This window comes from Pogoniulus pusillus, chromosome 8 (genome assembly GCF_015220805.1).
Source record: "Pogoniulus pusillus isolate bPogPus1 chromosome 8, bPogPus1.pri, whole genome shotgun sequence".
In the NCBI taxonomy this organism is placed as follows: Eukaryota; Metazoa; Chordata; class Aves; order Piciformes; family Lybiidae; genus Pogoniulus; species Pogoniulus pusillus.
In genome coordinates, this window is record NC_087271.1 from 16,005,524 (window position 1) to 16,017,916 (window position 12,393).

Genomic DNA, 12,393 nt, shown 5'->3' on the forward strand with positions numbered 1-12,393 from the left:
GACATGTCTCTGCCTGCACTAGGGGTAAACGAGAACAAAGGGACACCTGATTGTGTAAGTCCCCACACACCCAGCTCGGGCCTGCCTGGTGCTGGGCCCACATGATTCCATACCTGGAGTCCAGGCCTGTGGGTTTTACCCAGTGTGGTAGGGTTGGGCTGACTGCCAACCTGATTGGTTCATTCCAGTGGCCAATGAGACCATTGACTCTCAGCCCACAGTTGATAAATGGGGGTGCACAGGCTCACGTGCAAGGCCTTCCCCACATTACTTGCAGCTCTGCCATGTGCTTGCTTGCCTGCCTTTGTATGAGTGCCTGGTGTGCACATTGCCATGGGTTGCTGGGAGCAGACCCACTTGTCTGCGTTCGATCGGCCTGAGGAGCAAGCCTGGACCCGTGCTCAGACTGCACGGAATCCTGCCTCTGCACCTGGAGATCCTGCCTGTGTACCCCTGGAGAGAGCAGCCAGCAGAACCCAGCAGCAGTAAGGAGCAGAGCCTGCCATTTCCCCTGACGCCAGAGGATTCCAGCCTAGAAGTCCACAGGCAGAGATCCTGAAGAACTGGACACTTGCAATAGGCTGGCGCAGCCCCGGAGGGCGATTAATAATTGATAAGAATTGTGAGTAGATGCCTCTGTAATTTCTATTACCTCTGCCATAAAGCAGAGAGCAGTTTTCAGCTCAGCTTTGCTGGGCAAACAGTACAAGACCTCAGGCGGCATTGAGCCGCGGGGAAACTCTCTCTGTTGATAGTTTGAATGTTTGAATGTTTGCTAGTTATTAATAAGTTATATATATATATATATATATATATATATATATATATCCTAGAATGTCTGCATAACAGTGTAAAGAACCCTGTAATATTAAAGTCCAGTGGTTGGGGGTGGTGAGAGTTGAAATACTGGAAGTTAATAAATACTTATTTTTTATAAATATCCTCTCACAGTAATTAATTTCTCCCCTCCGCCAAATCGGCATGGGCACTGAGAAACCTCATCCGCGACAAAGACACCAGACAAGCACTTATTATAAATACATATCAATTAGAATTGATCACAAAAAAGAACTGATCAAGACAAGCACTTATTATGAACACATAACAAGGCTCACTCAAGGCTTCATCCAACCTAGCCAAGAACACCTCCAGAGAGGGAGCATCCACAGTCTCCCTCAGCAACCTGTTCCAGTGTCTCACCACCCTCACAATAAAGTATGTCAATCTGTGTAGGATTCACCCTGTAACCCTTTTACCTTCTATCACTCTGGGTGACCCCTCTATAAACACATTTTCTCCACCTGGCCAAGGGGTAGCATGCAGTTCTTTCCCTAGCTCAGGTCTATTGACAACCTTGATTTAGGCATATAGAGTGTCAGCAGTAAGTTTGGAGATGACACCATGTTAGGTGGCAGAGTTCATAGAATCAACCAGATTGGAAGAGACCTCCAAGATCATCCAGTCCAACCTAGCACCCAGCCCTATCCAATCAATCTAGACCATGGCATTGAGTGTCTCATCCCATCTTTTTTTGAACACTTCCAGGGACTGCAACTCCACCACCTCCCTGGGCAGCCCATTCCAATGGCAGTCACTCTCTGTGAAGAACTTTCTCCTAACATCCAGCCTGTACCTCCCCCAGCACAACTTGAGACTGTGTCCCCTTGTTCTGTTCCTGGTTGGCCTGAGAGAAGAGGCTGACCCTCACCTGGCTACAGCCCCTCTTCAGGTAGCTGTAGACAGCAATGAGTTGATTTGAATGAGGGTAGAGAGGCTCTTTAGAGGGACTTGGATAGGCTTACATCAATAGGCCAACATAATGGGATGAGTTTCAACAAGGCCAAATGCCAGCTCCTGCACTTGGGTCACAACAACCCCAAGCAATACTACAGGCTTGGGGCAGTGTGTAGTATTGGCTGGAGAGCTGCTGGCAGAAAGAAATCTAGGGATTGTAACAGACAGGAGCTAAATATGAGCCAGCAGTGTGCCCAGGCGGCCAAGAAGGCCAACAGCATCTTGGCTTGTATTAAAAATGCTGTGGCCAGCAGAAGCAGGGAGGTGATTGTCCCTTTGGACTTGGCTTTGGTGAGGCCACACCTCGAGTGTTGTGTTCAGTTTTTGGCACTGCAATACAAGAGAGATGTGGAGGTACTGGAGCAGGTCCAGAGAAGGGCAACGAAGGTGTGAAGTGCCTAGAGAAAAAATCTTACAAGGAGCGACTGAGAATGCTGGGGATGGTTAGTGTGAAACAGGAGGCTGAGGGCAGACCTCATTGCTGTCTAGAACTACCTGAAAGGAGATTGTGAAGAGGTTGGTGCTGGTCTCTTCTCACAGGTAATGTGAGACAGAACAATGGGGAATGGCCTCAAGCTGAGACTGGGGAGATTTAGACTGGGGAGGTTTAGATTAGACATTAGGAACAAGTTTTTTTTATGGAGAGAGTGGTCAGGCACTGGAATGAGCTGCCCAGGGAGGTGATGGAGTCACCAACCCTGGATGTGTTCAAGGGTCGTTTGGATGCGGTGTTTAGGGCTACGGTTTAAGGTGAATCTTGTAGAGTAGGGTTCTAAGCAGGACTTGGTGATCCTGAGGGGCTTTTCCAACCTGGATGTTTCTGTGGTTCTGTGAATAGTCAGGAATTTCCTCTCCTCGGGACCAGTGAAACAGGAGGTTGGGTTAAACCCTTCTCCACTTCTTAATTCTGAACCCTGCTGTTGCACTACGCAGGTTTCACACTGTAACAGCCTGACGCGGCTCAGCCTCTCAGCAGCTCTCTCAGTTACGGAAGCCCTCCCATGCCGTGAGGCTGAGCACCGCGGGGTCCCCTGCTGCCAGGCTGCGGCCACCGCCCAAGCCCGGGCCGCACAACTTAGCAGGCAGAGGCCACCCTCTGGCCGGGGCACCTCACAGGCCGGGAAGGGGCCGCTGCTCGGCGACTCCCGGCCGTGTCCTTGCACCAGAATTCCCTTAGCCTGGCCCTCTTTAATCATTCACGCAGAATTCGGATTTCTTTTCCCGGGTCTGGCAGGGCTAGGGCCGCGGTTTTGGTTAACCTCCTTTGAACACTGCTTCCCTTCTGGAGTCCACATTATAGCATCGGGATTATCTTGTGCCATGCTCAGGCACAGAGATTTATTCTACCAATTCCACTCTGTCCTGTGAATCACTCACTACCTACTGCTCCAGTCAACAGTTTGTTGCAAGACACATTAGCTTTGCCCATGGTCCAAGTCAGACTGAGTCTTTAACTAAAGCATGTTCTGGTGTTGTCTGCAGAATGTTACTGTCAGTATTCCTGCCCCTTCTTGGCAGGCTGAGGACTGGTTCAAACCAGATTGCACTCTACACCCTTTTGCTGGGCTGGGGCAAACTGGAGAGTAGTATGCATGGATGCTGTTAGGATCTGTGGAAACTTGCAGGTTCAGATTTTGGTTGAGAACACATTGGCTAAAATTTACCTTTGACCAGGGAACTGTCTCACAGCCAGGGCAGACAAGTTCTGCAGTAGGGCTGAATTTCACTGGGAGTTCTTAGATGCTGAGTTCCTGCAAACACTGAGGAGCACACACAAATGATGAGGTGTAGCATGCCACTTGACAGCATGCTCTAAATGCTGGCACCAGACAATTCACAGCACCAGACATGGCCTCACAGAGCTTTGTGTTGTGATGAAAGTGTCTGACTCCTGCCTGAAATAAATCACAGTTCTCTTAAGTGCTTGACAGGGAGCTCAGACTCATAATCTCTGCTTAGATGTGCATATGTTATGGAATGAGCATTAGGGCTTCAAGTGCCACCAGAATCTCAGGCTTGCTTTCTTTCTGCTGATTACCTGTGCCAGAACAGCTTTATGCTGCAAGGTGGAACAGGAATTCTCAGTTGTGTGAAGCCCTTCTATATTTCTCTTTCAAAAGACTGCAAAAGTACTTTGATGCAATGGAAAATGCTATGACAGGGAAGTTTTGTTTTGCATAGGACTTGCCTTACACAGCAGTTGAGGCCCCATCCAGTCCTGCAAACCACGGCCTGCAGTATGCTTAATTCTGAAATCCAAGAATCCCTGCAGTGAGCAACCATGGAGTTAGTTATGTGCAGCTAAGAATTTATCTTTATTGAGATGTTCAATTCTAAAAATGATCCTTTCCAAGTTCTGTGATTGTAAATCTTCTGCTAATCTGCACTAGTACAGGTTTAATGCTTTCAGAAGCTGCTCAAATGAGTGGTACTTTCAAAACTCCCATGGTGAATCAATTAGGCAATCACTGTTTTCCTGATAAAAGGGTACACCTGTGTGTTGTTTGCCATTACCAAGTGAGAGAGGGGAACGTAGGCTTAACAGTTGAGGTTCTGGGAAAGTGTTAAGTTCTGCACTGAGCCTCTTTTGAGACTACAGGAAATTTTTTGGGATTTGGATTAAACACCCTCATTTGCTGTGGCTCAACAAATTACTGCATGTTGCTTGAGTCATGGTGGTTGTCTTGGCTGCAGCTGCTCAGCTCCCTCTTTAGGTAAGTCATGCTACTCTTGTGAAATTTCCTTTCTTGTATGTTAAGCTAAGTCTTATTACTTTGTGTTTGCTGAGAGGCCAGAGTCTTTACAGACCTGGCATGCTCAGATCAGGTGGTGCAGGTATGATGGCAAATGTGTGGAGGAATTTATTAAAAAAAAATTGTTAATTTTTTATATTCAGGACTCTCACCACAGGTGATCACTTTTAATACTGGGTTCTTTGCACGGTCATGAAAACCATTATGCAGATGAGAATAGAGGATCTAGAACACTTAAGAAATAGCTACCCATAATATAATAAACATTAAACCGTTAGAAATGGAAAGAGGCTCTCGCAGTCAATTATACCACTTGTACACTAGAGGGACTCAATGTTGTAGAGTATTCCAGATTCCTTCCTTCCCCACCCACCCTCTTCATCTCCAAGAGTTTGAATGGGGAGGATAAGGTGTGAAAAACTGCTTTCCCCTCTTTCCTTCCCCCCACAGGCTTGAAGGGAGGAGCAGCAAAAGGTGCCACTCTCCACATGCATACTGACCTGTGTGCGAGCCTGTGCTGGGAATTGGGCTGGTGGCTGGCTGTGTTCCTCACACCCAGTATAAGATGGCAAATGGACACTTTGTCTAGAAAAGCATAAATAGAGCAAGGGAAAAGGGCACAAGGTTCCTGCCTTGACATGGATCCCAACAGGACAGAATCATAGAATCATAGAATCATAGAATCAACCAGGTTGGAAGAGACCTCCAAGATCATCGAGTCCAACCTATCACCCAGCCCTAGCCAGTCAACTAGACCATGTCACTGAGTGCCTCATCCAGTCTTTTCTTGAAGACCCCCAGGGACGGTGCCTCCACCACCTCCCTGGGCAGCCCATTCCAATGGGAAATCACTCTCTCTGTGAAGAACTTCTTCCTAACATCCAGCCTATACCTACCCTGGCACAACTTGAGACTGTGTCCCCTTGTTCTATTGCTGGTTACCTGGGAGAAGAGGCCAACCCCCACCTGGCTACAATGTCCCTTCAGGTAGTTGTAGACAGTAATAAGATCACCCCTGAGCCTCCTCTTCTCCAGGCTAAACAGGCCCAGTTCCCTCAACCTCTCCTCATAGGATTTGTGTTCCAGGCCCCTCACCAGCTTCGTTGCCCTTCTCTGGACATGTTCCAGTACCTCAACATCTTTCTTGAATTGAGGGGCCCAGAACTGGACACAGTACTCAAGGTGTGGCCTGACCAGTGCTGAGTACAGGGGAAGAATAACCTCCCTTGTCCTACTGGCCACACTGTTCTTGATGCAGGCCAGGATGCCATTGGCTCTCTTGGCCACCTGGGCACACTGCTGGCTCATCTTCAGCTTACTATCTATCAGTACCCCCAGGTCCCTTTCCTCCTGGCTGCTCTCCAGCCACTCAGTCCCCAGCCTATAGCGCTGCTTGGCGTTATTGTGGCCGAAGTGCAGAACCCTGCACTTGGCCTTGTTAAATCTCATCCCATTGGCCTCTGCCCACCCATCCAGCCTGTCCAGGTCCCTCTGCAGGGCTCTCCTACCTTCCAACAGATCAACACCTGCTCCTAGCTTGGTGTCATCTGCACAGGTTCCCACCTTGAAAAAGTTCCTGCCATGATAGAGTTTCTGGTTTGGACCGTCCCTGCTTTTGGACAGTTCTCCCCCACTTTTGCGCCATTCTGTGCAAATGTGCAAGCTTGGCAAGTCCTGGGGTCCATATGAGAAAGCTGCCAGCAGCACCCAGACCCAGCTACTCTTGGATCATACAGCAGCTGACTTCCTGGTTGCTGTCACGGCTAGGAAGATGTTAATAGTTTGGCTCTCCCCTGCTGCTGCTGAGGCAGCATCATTCCACAATCATCCCACTCGTGGAAGAAGCACTTGAGACATGTCAGAGTCTGGCAGTTTTTCCATCCACCTTAGACTTCTGCTATTGGATCCACGACTAAGTATTGCCTGCAGCATCAAGAGGCAGCCCAGCCACAAAGAAATCGAGCAAGGATCATCTCCAAGTTCCTATCTTGCCTCCATGAGTAAAGCCTGCTGTTCCCTTAATTCTCTGCTCAGCCTAATTTTTAGTGGGGTAAAGCTGTATTTGTAGCTTAGCCTCTTCCATCTTCTGACTTCCTAAATCTCTCAATTTGCCCATAGCACCCTGTGAAGATTTTTCCCAATCAAACTGAGCCTGTAAATAAACCTAAACTAGTTCTGTATATAGTTTGAGGGTGGGGTTTTCAGGAAAATAAAATAACTCTATTTTTGTAATTCCTGACTTGGCCACATTAATTCGCTGCCTCCACAACACTCGAGAGCTCCTCTCTGCTTAAGGCAGAAGGCACTTGAATTCAATTAGAGTATTGCAAAGAGGCTTTTGAATATTTACTCACAAAGTTAATATCTCCAGACTCCCTGGGGCTAAATACAGTTTCCAGACAGTACTGAAACACTTGCAGGGAGTTCTGTTGGTGTCTTGATAGCCGTCTAGATCTTCCCAGGCTCTAACAAAGTGTTGGGAGAGAGGCAGATGTTCTCTGACCTACTCCTGGTTCCTCTTGGACTCCAGACTTGGCACAGAGGTTTGCAGAGGTGCAGGCAGGATGTCTTGTGGATGTGCAGATGGGTGCGATGTCGCGCTGGCTAAGTGAGCCTATCACATGAAGGCATTTAATGCTAATTTTCTAAACTGAGATGAGGCAGTTTTCAGGTGTACAAACCCAAAGTACCAGGGCATGTTATCATGTAACAGGCAGAACATGGCCAGCTACAACAGCAGAGAGCAATGATGCAGAAGCATAATAAGGCAGAAGCAATGGCAGAAACACATTGACTTTGCTCATCTTTTTTATCAGTGTAGTCCAAGACTAATGGTTCTTTGGCTACAGATCTGCCAATCAGAATGGCAGTTTGCCAAAATGTACCATATTGAAGTCAGGGCTTGCTTTTACCCTTTTAGGGGGTACACAAACAAGTGCATAAACTCATGTGGGTACCCTATTTGGATGGAGAGAAGGAGACTTAAGGCACTAAGCTTTTGTCTTCCTTTCCCGCCCTTGCTTCCCCCAACAACAGGAGTGAAGGCGAGCAGGAAACATGTCTGGACAAGCCAGGACATGGTTAGGCCAATTTTGGCCATCCATAACAGCATAGTAGCTTCCTGGTGCCTCTGGCTTTTCTGTGTGCAATGTACACATTGGCATTTCCCACACCACATGGCTGGAGCCAGGTGCAGTGGAGGGCCAGACTGAAAATAAACCAGGTTTTTGCCTCAGCTTCTTGCTGTTTCCTTGCCAGTCTGTAGCAACTGGAATTCAAACTGCACCCAGAGTGACTTGTAGCCATATTGTTGACCACAGAGTTTGGCTTTGAGTGTGAGTAGTTGCCTGAGAATTCCACCTCTAAGCTGGGGAATGTCACAGATGCCCCAAAACCAACTGAATTGCAAGGATAAGCACATTAAAAAGTTGTGCTGGTTTGAGGCTAACTGGAATATCTTAATGAGATAAATTAGATTGCTGGTTGTAAAAATAAAACAATTACGTTTATTATTCAATCAGTCTTTATCAATCAATCAAAGTTGACTGACAGGGATAAAAAGGTCAAAAAGTAAACAATTTCTCCCACTCTGGTCTGGGACTCTGGATCTATTCACTGCTTCTTCATTCTGCTCTAATATCTCTCCTTGGCTAACACATAACAACATAAGCTTTGCTGATTGTTTTGTTTGTCTGGGAAAGTCAAGGGAGAAAGAGCTTTGAGTCCCTTTTGGGCAGTTTTCCTTGTCCAGGAGGTAGTTTGGATTTCTGTATTTCTCATTTGTATGTAATTGTCAATACCTGTAAATATATTGTGTATATATGCTTGTAAATTTTGCCATGCTGTAAACAGAGCTTCATCTTACTGCCAAACTCTCTGAGCTGCTCTGGTAAATTTCTGTAGTGGGGGGAGAAGTTCCTAACCCACCACAAAAGTCAAGACCACAGAGCTACTAATTATACTCTGTATTGCTGGGGCAAATGAATCCAACCCCCTTGTTGTCTTATAAGCTCAGGAACAGGCCAAAGTCACTTCTAGACTAATTCACATCAAAAGTAAAGGGGGTTGGGGTTTCTGTTCCCTGATTAAGACTCTGCCTTTCCACAGACACTAACCAACACCAAGCACTGGCTCAAAGTCTTCATTTTATTCAGAAATGAAGATGATTGCTTTGGAACTGCCAAGAAAGGGTAGAGCAGAACTTGGATTTAAGACAGAATTTGCTGTATTGGTATTTAATCCAGTGTGTTTTATCAGGTTCACTTGCAGAAAGCCTGGGATTGAGATAGAGAAGCCCTGAACGGTATCCTTGGTGGCTTTTCCAGACCAGGTGCTTGATCTTAGGTGAGTCACATCATATCCTTCTGCCTCTGTGTCCAGTAGTCAATTACGTCCCAGTGTTGTAAAGTGCTGTGAGACCTTCCAGCCAGTGCTAGGTGTGACTCGTTCTCTTCATAGCAAATATACAATGCACTCTGCTTAGCATTACAGGTTCTGGGGATCCAGAGGCTTGGCAAACTGCCATTAGAGGTCACTGCAGCTCTTTGTGTGCTTGCTGTAAAAATCTGCTCAGATGCAGCTATTGTTGCTCTACCTTCCAGTTCAACCTGATTTCACAGGTATTTGCATGGGAAGGAATGGGCTGAAGGTAAGTGATGCACAAGTTATATGAGATCATGTCTGGGGAAGCCACATGCTGAATGAAGATCACCAGTCTCACGTTTGGTTTCTTAGTGATACTACAAATGGCAAAAGCAAGCCAGGGAAGATTGCACAGGAGTGTTAAAACCAGGCTTCTTGGAGGCTGGGAGGATGTGTTCACTGGTGTGCAGCCGAAGTTTCAGAGCAGTGTTAAACAAGCCCATAGGAAGAAGAGTAGCATAAATGATCTAGCTCCTGCTGAATCCCCTGAACCTGGGGCCTCCCACTCTAGACGTGCTCCGTATCTCTTCTGGAGCTGGAGATAAGCAGTGGAGTTTGTTGTGATTCGGGTTTTCTGCAATCATGCAAGAGAAATGGAAATGGAACACTTGGAAAATGTCACATTCCAGTGCAATTTAAATACAGGAGAGTGAAACAAAAAGCAGGGAAGAATTGAAGTGTGGTTTGGTTGGGTTGGTGCCTTAGAATTTCCAAGTTTTTAGACACTTTTCATTTTAAAGAGGTTACAACACAGTGATAGGGCCAACTGTTATTATGTGACCGTTTTTTGTCTTGCTTGGGTTTTGTTGTTTCCTTGTTTACAGTAAACTAATCAAAGTTTCCCCTCAAGACATAATTTCTATTAACATGTGATTTTAATGTTCTGCACTGTAGTATGCAAGTATCTTGATTGAGATCTGTTTCTCTCCTGCTAGTACTTAATAGCCATTTAGTATGGGTGGAACAATATGGGATTGACGAAACTGGTTAAATAGTGATTTCATATAGTGCAAAGGTTGGCAAGTTTTCAGTTGCTTGAGCTTGTTAACAGTGTGTGCTGAGCTGAATTGCAGAAACATTCAAGTTGGAAAAGACTCCTAGGGTCATCAAGTCCAACCACTGACGCTACACTACAAAGGTCACCCCAAGCACCACATCCAGGGTTGCTGACTCGAGCACCTCCCTGTGCAGCCTGTTCCAGTGTTTGACCACTCCCTCTGTGAGGGGGGAGGAGGGAAACCACAAAAAACAACAAACCCTCATCATTTCCTCACGTCCAGTCTAAACCTACCCAGTCACAGCTTGAGGCCATTCCCCTTGATCTATCACTAATAATGTGTGAGAAGAGACCAGTACTTCCCTTCAGGTAGCTGTAGAGAGCCATGAGGTCTGTCCTCAGCCTCCTGTGTTTCACACTAACCATCCCCAGCTCTTTCAGTTGCTCCTTATCATTTATTCTCTAGGCCCTTCCCCAGCTTCGTTGCCCTCCTCTGCAGTTGCTCCAGCACTTCCACATCTCTCTTGCATTCAGGTGCTCAAAACTGAACACAATACTTGAGGTGTGTCCTCACCCGAGCTGAGTACAAGGGGACAATTACCATCCTGCTCCTCCTGGACACAGAATTTTTGATCCTAGCCAGGATGCCATTTGCTCTCTTGGCCACCTGGACACACTGCTGGCTCATCTTCAGCTGCTTGGTAATTAGAATCCCCAGGTACCCTTCTGCCAGACAGCTTTCCAGCCACACTGCTCCAAGCCTGGTGCACTGCATGGAGTTGTTGTGGCTATCTTTTTGGCTGCTTTGAAGAGGTACTTGAGCGTAGATATACTGAATCCATATCATCAGCATCTGTGTCAGCTGAACTAGTTCAAAAGAATTGTCTGTATCTAGCAGTTTATGGCTAGCTAATAAGTATCAGCCAAGACAGATCAGTTTCCTGAAGGTATTTAATTTATTATAGTTTTCTCCCAATTTTTGTAACAACTCCTTCCTTAATCACTGGATGAAGCCATCATACTTATCCTCCCAAAACTGATTAAGGAGAATTTGTAAGGAGCTTTTTCAAAAGGAAAGAGGCAGAAATCCTACCAGAGGAATGACAACGTAGAGAAAATTTCTACCCTAAAAATGAAAGTTTCAGTAATGAGTGTCAAGAAGCAGAATTATTACAATGAACATTACCTTTTTTTTTCCGTCTTATCAAGGTTTGCTCACAATAAACTCTTTTTACTCTGTTCCATGGCCAAGTGGTGGTGGTGTTCATCTATGCATCTGCTAGAATACAACAGCTGAACAGTCATTGGTATTGGCAGCCAAGTACCACTCAGCCACTCACTGCTACCCAACTCTGGGAGGAGAATTAAAACCAAGTAAAACACAGAGGATGAGAGAAGAAAAGCTGATATATAATCCCCAGTAATTGATATATAAAGGAAGATAACCAAAAGAGAGAGAAATGAAGGCCAAGAAGGACAAGTGGTGCACAGCTCAATTGCTCCGTCCACTGAAAAGTGCTAGGACAGCCCCTAGCAGCAATCCACCCCTCTTGGCCAAGTCCTCCTGGTTTATACGCTAGACATGACATCTTATAGTATGGAATATTCCTCTGGCCACGTTGGGTCAGCTGTCCTGGCTGTGTTCCTCCCACCTTCGTGGACCCCTCCAGTCTTCTTGCTGGCAGAGCAAAAGAAGCTGAAATATCCTTGACTTAATCTAAACCCAGCTGCAAAGGTCAGTGCATTATCAGCACTCGTCTCACTCCGAGTTCAAAAAACAGCACTGTACCAGCTGCTAGGAAGGAAATCAGTTCTATCCCAGCTGAAATCAGGCCAAATGGGAAGATAGACGGATTGGACGTGGCACTTGGTGCCATGGTCCAGCCTTGAGCTCTGTGGTTAAAGGGTTGGACTTGATGATCTGTGAGGTCTCTTCCAACCCTGGTGATACTGTGATACTGCGATAGAGCCCTTTTATATCTTACTCCAAACTGAACCCTGAGTGTTTCTGCACTGAGGGAGTGAGATGTGTGGAGAAGAGACAAGTCTTAGGAACGATCCTATTCCTCTTTCATTCCTCCACTGCAGATGATGTATAGGTGCAACCAAGTTTTCAGTTCTTCAATACTTTGCTTCTGGGAGCTTTAAAAGTAACTTTCTTGGATGTTAGGAACAAGTTCTTTACCATGAAGGAGGTGGAACACTGGAACAGATTGCCCAGAGAGGTGGTTGAGGCCCCATCCCAGGAGATACTCAACGCAAGGCTTGACAGGCCTCTGGGCAACCTGATCTAGTGGAAGATGCCCCTGCCAGGGGAATTTGGATGACCTTTGGAAGACCATTTTGTGATTCTATGCTATAAGTGAAAGAGTTTGGGGGGGTGTGGGTGTGTGTTTTGTTTGATTTTAATTGCTACTTATTTTTTCT

The 12,393-nt window shown here is 46.4% G+C and overlaps 1 long non-coding RNA gene across 1 annotated transcript; it reads left to right on the forward strand.

Moving 5' to 3' along the window:
• Positions 1-8,815: 8,815 nt before the first annotated feature.
• LOC135177860 (uncharacterized) lies at positions 8,816-11,810 on the forward strand. Its single transcript, XR_010303203.1, has 3 exons — positions 8,816-8,891; positions 9,031-9,195; positions 11,219-11,810. It is a non-coding gene; the product is annotated as an uncharacterized LOC135177860 (long non-coding RNA).
• The last annotated feature ends 583 nt before the right edge of the window (positions 11,811-12,393 follow it).